At 45.0% G+C, this 6,542-nt stretch overlaps 1 pseudogene; it reads left to right on the top strand.

The window, feature by feature from the left end:
- Positions 1 to 1,296: 1,296 nt before the first annotated feature.
- LOC119000310 (ferritin light chain-like) lies at positions 1,297 to 1,812 on the top strand (annotated as a pseudogene).
- Positions 1,813 to 6,542: the final 4,730 nt, after the last annotated feature.

The following is a 6,542-nucleotide window of genomic DNA, read 5'->3' on the forward strand; positions in this document are numbered from 1 at the left end:
AGGTATCTTGAGCATTTCTTGATGCAGACCTCCAGGTATTTCTGTACAAAGCCCTAATTCCTGGGAGATTGTAATCTCTGTGATAGGAATGCTCATTCCGAATGGGTTGCTTTTTGTTTCTAGGCCTCTTCAAGGAACTAAACTAGGAGTTTGGAGATAGACTGACTGATTGATAGATGGATGTAGATAAAGCATCACAAGTTTATATTAAGGTATCCAATGCATATTCTAGCTCAGGACTACAGGGCTTTTATTTGATCTTGTCTATCTTATACCTACATCCCCTTTTATACCCAAAATCCTGGTTCCCAAGAACACCTAGATAATTATTTGTTTGTTTCACTATGCAAGATGTATACAAAAGTCTCAGAATAATGATAGCTACAATATAATTACTGAAAACATTTGAAGATTTTTTTTTCTTATTAGTACTTCCTATGTTCTAATGATATATCCTGCTTAGATCTACACTTAGGTAATTCTCAGGTTGTGAAGTCACTTGAAATATGCACCATCAACTCCATACATACTTCAGTTCAATTTTTCATTTTGTTTGCTTTAGTCTTAAGACATGTCTTAAGATTGAATTTATTAACAACATACCCTGGAGAACCCATAGGAGTAGATAGAAAAGTTACTCTCCACTTTTTTACAGCTGTATAATATTCCACTGTGTAGGTGTAACCATAGTTAGTGGTCTCCTTTTGACAGAAATTTGAATTGTCTTTAATAAACAAATAGTGCTCCAATTAATAGCCTTGTGTCTACATATGGCCATATTTTCCAGTTTATCTTTAGAATAGATTATGTGGACAAAAAAGGGAGGTTCTATAAAAAGTAACCTCACAGGGTGATGTGATCATAAATTCCTAACTGGTCAGGACATAGTGGGTAGTCACGCCCCAGGCACATACCTTCTTTAAAGGCTTGTCTCTGCTTGGAGCAAGTTCTGACAATTGTTTCTGTTAAAGTTAACACACCTTTGAAATAACAACCCTTAAGAAAGCACATAATCTTGTTAATTGTCCTGTAATCCAATCCTGCCTTGCCTTTTCCCACCTCCATGTAATCTTATGTTTTCCTCCTTAACTTCAAATGTGACCACGCACTCGGTGGTCCTGGGGTCTGTCTCTTGCTTCCACGGGGTTTGGACGGAACAGACCCAGAGGTGCCCCTTCTTCCCTACAACCCTCCCACCTCTTTTCCAGTCACCACCTTTGGAACCACCTCAGCCATCCTCAGCCTCCAAGATCAGCCAACATCATTTTGACCTTAGTTCTTCACTGCTGAACAACCATGAACTCCCAGATTCATCAGGATAATTCCACCGAGGAAGAGGCAGCTATCACCACCTGGCTGACCTGCGTCTGTGGGCCTCCAACACCTACCTCTCTCTGGGCTTCTATTCCGACCATGACAATGTGACTCTGCAGGGCATGGGCCACTTCTTGTGAGAGTTGGTCGGTGAGAACCGTGAGGGTGCCCAGCATCTCTTAAAACTGCAAAACCAGCATGGTGGCCGCATTCTCTTCCAGGACTTGGTGAAGCCTTCCCAAGATGAGTGGGGTAAAACTCAGAACACCATGGAAGCTGCCTTGGCCATGGAGAAGAACCTGAACCAGGCCCTTTTGGACCTGCATGCCCCTCATGAGTTTTGCCCATACAGATCCTCACCTCTGTGACTTCCTGGATGAGCAGGTGAAACTCATCCAGAAAATGGGTGACCACCTGACTAATATCCAAAGGCTGGGCAGCCCCCAGACTTGGATGGGTGAGTATTTCTTCGAAGGGCTCGTCCTCAAGCACAACTAGGAGGAGGCCTTTGGAGCCCAGAGGCTTGGAGGGGCGCCTCTGCATTTCCCTGCTGTTTGGCTTTTGCCAGAGCCTCTCCCTGAAACCGCTAGACACCCTTTTAACCACCCTGGGACCCTCTCCGATGCATTAGACCAAATGAAAACAATAAAGTTTTTGCAGGAAAAAAAAATCAAATGAGTAAAGGAAGCTATAAAATAGTTCGTCTCCAGAGCATCTGAGATCCCGCTCCCTGCCATAAGTCGTCAGTTTGGCTCAGTTAAAATTCTTGTGAGAATTCTCTACAGGTTTGGATGTGTCTTATGTCGACAATTAGAAACTGGAATACTAAGTCAAAAACAGTCACGAGGACACTCATTGACCTGAATAATCACAGCAGTCCTCCTGTGCTTTATGGGGAGGACGGTTTGGAGAAATCTCTCCCCATGCTCAGGAAATGGGGAGATGAGACTCTGGCTCCTGATATAAGTGAACAGTCATCTTTCCCAGGACTCAGTGAGCCCTCATACCAGTGGAATTTCTGGAAGTACATGAGAACATGTCCTGGGGAGACTAAGTTCCTGTTAGCAGCACTCAAAACATCATCTGTAACCAGGTGGAAACACATCTAAGGCATGTAAAGTAGAAATCACAGAGACGGAACTGACCCGAAAATTCCCCTCAGATGGCGCCATGTTGGAGACCACCATACAATCTCTAAGTAAGTCAAATGAAACTGTGTGTTCCTCCAACATGAGATGGTGTCACTGCTGGCTGACACCAGACAGTCAGTCAGGCCCCCGTTGGAGGCTCAGTCCAGATCATTTGCCACTGAGAGGAGTAGAAGGCAAAATTATTAGCCCTTATCTATAATGGGTGAGTTTGGGTAACTTAATTGCACATATTATGAAATGCTGATGAAGTCAAGTATAGTCATTTTTGTGGTGTTTGTAATTTTTATACTTAAAACGTTACAGCAGTGAATTCTTCACTTCACAGCTTCCTGTAAGCCAATCACTGGGGCAATAGTTACAATCTTCCTATATTACTTTCTGCTCCAAGCATACAATTGAAAACAGAGGAGTTGCAGGAGAGTGGAAGCATTTTATTATTACATTGGAAAGAGAAATGCAGTTACATTTGGCACGTTAAAACTGCATCTCTCTTATGTGGCTGTCTTAAACAATTGTGTGTGTAGATATTATATATATATCATCTATGTATCTGTATTTATTTCCATTTTATAAATGATAGATCTTATATTGTCTTAAGTTCCAGTTGTAACTTCTACCACTTTGAAAAAGCGGGGCCTTGGCCAACAGCTATGCAACGAAGGCTTCTACCACAAATGGTTCACCGAATGACTCCCCACGAGTCATTTTAGGGCACTCCATTTAAAGGAACCTTCATACCAGTGTAAGAGTCCAGCTGGGTCTAGTGACTCCCTAGTGATATCTAGGAGTAACCCTGGCCAGGTGATTGTTTCCAGAAAAGAAATCCAACTTAGAGTATCGAGTGGGGAAACAAATGTGAAGAAAAGTGGTAAGACCCGCGGGCTCAAGTCCGGGCCGTCTTTGCGGAATGTGAGGGAGCCTGTGCAGAAGTCACAGTGTCGCATCTGAGACCCAGAAGCAGCCTGCAAATTCCCTGGAATAGGAAATTGCCTGTTTTAACTTGGTCAGCCAACCCTCTCCTTTGCTCCCCCATCCCAGGCCCATTGTCGTATAAAGGTGTTTCCCGAGGTCCCTTCTAGTGCCACTCAGTGACACTTGAGCTGAATTGGGCCGGTGTGTCGTGTACCCACAGAGCAGAAGGTTTTAGAGAAGGTAGCAGTTGTCAGGTAAGAGCAGCTGAATCCACTTTAAACGTCCTTGGAAGAGGTTTAAACAAACCAGTGCATGTGACCCCTCCTCACTCCCGCCTTTCAGTTAATGAACTCTGCTTACATTGGGGTTCTGGAACACAGGAACAGAATAAGTTTTTTAAAAAAAGGTAAGAGTGGGAAATACCACCCAGTAGTGAAGTCCCCATTTCTTAAAAGACTGTGAGTTATATGCCTTTTTGGATTCTGGACCCATACTGTCTTTTCTTCTTTCTTTGTAACAATTCAGCACCTTTCTGTCAGGTGCTGAATACCAGGTGGTATGGTCACAGTGCTTTTTTCACGCCCTAACGTTCCTAAAATTGTGTGTAGAACATTCCAGATGTTGAGCAAAACAGTTCACGAGAAAGTTCTGTTATCCATTATTTAGCCAAAACATCATCATGTAGAAAGTTGACTATCAAAGTATACACAATGGGATATTACTCAGCAATAAAAAAAGAATGGAATCTTGCCATTTCCGATAACATAGATGGACCTAGAGGGCTGTCCTTCTCTGTCTGAAGTAAGTCGGACAGAGAAGGACAAATAGCACATAATTTCTTTTATCTGTGAGATTTAAACAATCAAAACAAATGAACAAACAAAACAAACAGGCTCACAGAAACAAATAACAAACTGATGCCTGGCAGAGAAGAGGGTATGGAAGCACAGGTGGAAAAGGGGGAGGGGATACAGTCCGTGATAACGTGGTGACTTTGTATCGTGACAGATAGTCACCGGACCCTATTGAGTCATTATGTTGTACATCCGAAACTAATGTTAATTATATCGTGTGTCAACTATACTTTAATACAAAAGTTTTTCAGTGAAGTTCATAACATAAATATGGACTGAAGAAGTTACTCCAAAAACTCAGTATGATCTACTCAGAGATGGCATTTTCATAAAAAGGAACCTTACTGAAAACATTTAAGAATTTGCAGAAATACACTGAGCATTTGGATCACAAAAATCCCCTCAAGAACTCCCATTACCCCCTTAGACGGCTCCACAGGAAGATACCTCGAAGCTGATCTTGCAGTGGGAGGGAGATTAATTTTTGAATCACTGTGACAGAATTCAGTGAGGGCTGTGCGAGCCCAGGGCGAGGGAGCAGGGGCTGTGCGGGGCAGGGTGCGGGCAGGCGGGCCGCTCGGGGCTCTGGAAAGCTCTGACCCATCCCTGAACATTCACACTGCTGCCCCTCCCTTCTCCCACTCTCTTCTCCAAAACAAATGACCTTGCTCAGATCCTGTTTGTGCTTTACTTCCTGCACTGAAGCAGTTTGCCCGTGAGCCCAGCCACCGATCCCTTTGGAGTCTCTTAGCTGCCGTTTCCTCCTTCTTGTCCTTTTTTTCTCTTGTGCATTTGTTTTCTCAGAGCGAGTCCTCCCTGGGGCCCTGGCTCCACTGACTGAATTACAGGAAACTGGCCAAGGCATTCTCTCTCTCTCAGTTCCTAGAGAGTCAGAAAGCCTGGGAATGGGTTTGGCAAGAAGGTCTTTTGTACCCTCCACCTCGGTTGCTTACAGTGCCGCAGGCTGCCTCCCAGTTACAAGTGCAAAACTTGCATTCATTGCTTTCTGGGCACTTCAGATTCACCCATAACCCTCAGGCCAGGGGGTGTCCTCACCACTTTTGCTTTAGAAAAAGGGACCCAAAGGTTGTTAGGGAAGAGAATTAGGGGTCTCCCTCCCAGGCTTTCCCTGCTTTGACTGTGGCCTGCCAGCCCCACTGATTTTTAGCTCTCCTTCCTGCCAGTGCCTTTGTGTGTGGGAGGCGCCAAGTCCCCACTGGGAAGTCTGAAAGAGCGGCCCTGACGCTCTCTCTTCTTCTCTGTCCTGTCTCTCAATGTCGTCTTCCTTCCTTCTCAAAGGCAACTGGATGTTGTTACTGATTTTTTTGGAATAAGGTCAGTGGACGTTGTTTCTGTAAGAACCTTCTGCTGTGCTCCAGAAACACAGACAGGCAGAAGGACAAAAGGATCGAGTGCGGTCCCCTGGCACTTGTGTCCCCCCCTGTCTCGCTTCTCCCAAAAGGGCCAACGCCATTTCCTTCCAGGCTTCTTCCACGTCTGTGGCCCATCTCAGCCTGTTAACCTCCAAGTCAGCTCTGCAGGGAAAGAAAAGCTGTAAAAGCTGAACCAAAGGAAAGCGCAGGCACTGAGCACTCAGCCTAAGGTGGGAGTGAAAAAGCAGCAAGTCTACAGGTATTTGATGGATATTCTGCATCCAACTTGCTAACAACTTCACACTGGAGCAGCCCAAGTCTCAATCTAGCCTCCAACCCTGTTTTAAAAGAGCCGGTGCCTCCGACCAATTCCCATATCCCCACCCGTTAAGTCTCCTCAGAGCGAGTAGACCAGGCATTTCCAACCCTGGCTCCAAGGACAATAAACGAGTGACAGTGGATATGTAGATTCAACATCCCACGTGGACGAATTTGGGCTTCCTGGTAGCATGGCAGCCTTAGCAAGGCGGGCTGACTGTGTCAAGGGCAAGTAATCCAATAAGCAAGGCAGAAATGTCGCTGCCCTTTTGGCCTGGACCTGGAAGTTACACAGCATTACTACTGCTGTACTCTATTGGACCCAACAGGCTGGAAATCTTGCCCTGTTCCAGGGGAGAGAAACACAGGCCCCACCTCTTGATGAGGAGAGTTTTAAAGGATTCATGGCTATATTAAGCAATAATTGACTGATTGCCCTTTGTGAGTTGCAATTACATTGTGTTCCTGGATCTTTTCCAATTCTTCTGGTTGGACTATCTTCAGCTTTTATCTTCCGAGCCTCAAATAAAGGTGTTTTCAACATCAGAAATGTCAGCAGGTGAGGTCGCTGGGCTCCTCTCTGAGGAACCACCCCTCCCAGCACTGTGACTTTATGCCAT

The sequence above is a fragment of the Sturnira hondurensis genome, unplaced genomic scaffold (assembly GCF_014824575.4).
Source record: "Sturnira hondurensis isolate 20B ecotype Veracruz unplaced genomic scaffold, ASM1482457v3 Scaffold0015596, whole genome shotgun sequence".
Taxonomy (NCBI): domain Eukaryota; kingdom Metazoa; phylum Chordata; class Mammalia; order Chiroptera; family Phyllostomidae; genus Sturnira; species Sturnira hondurensis.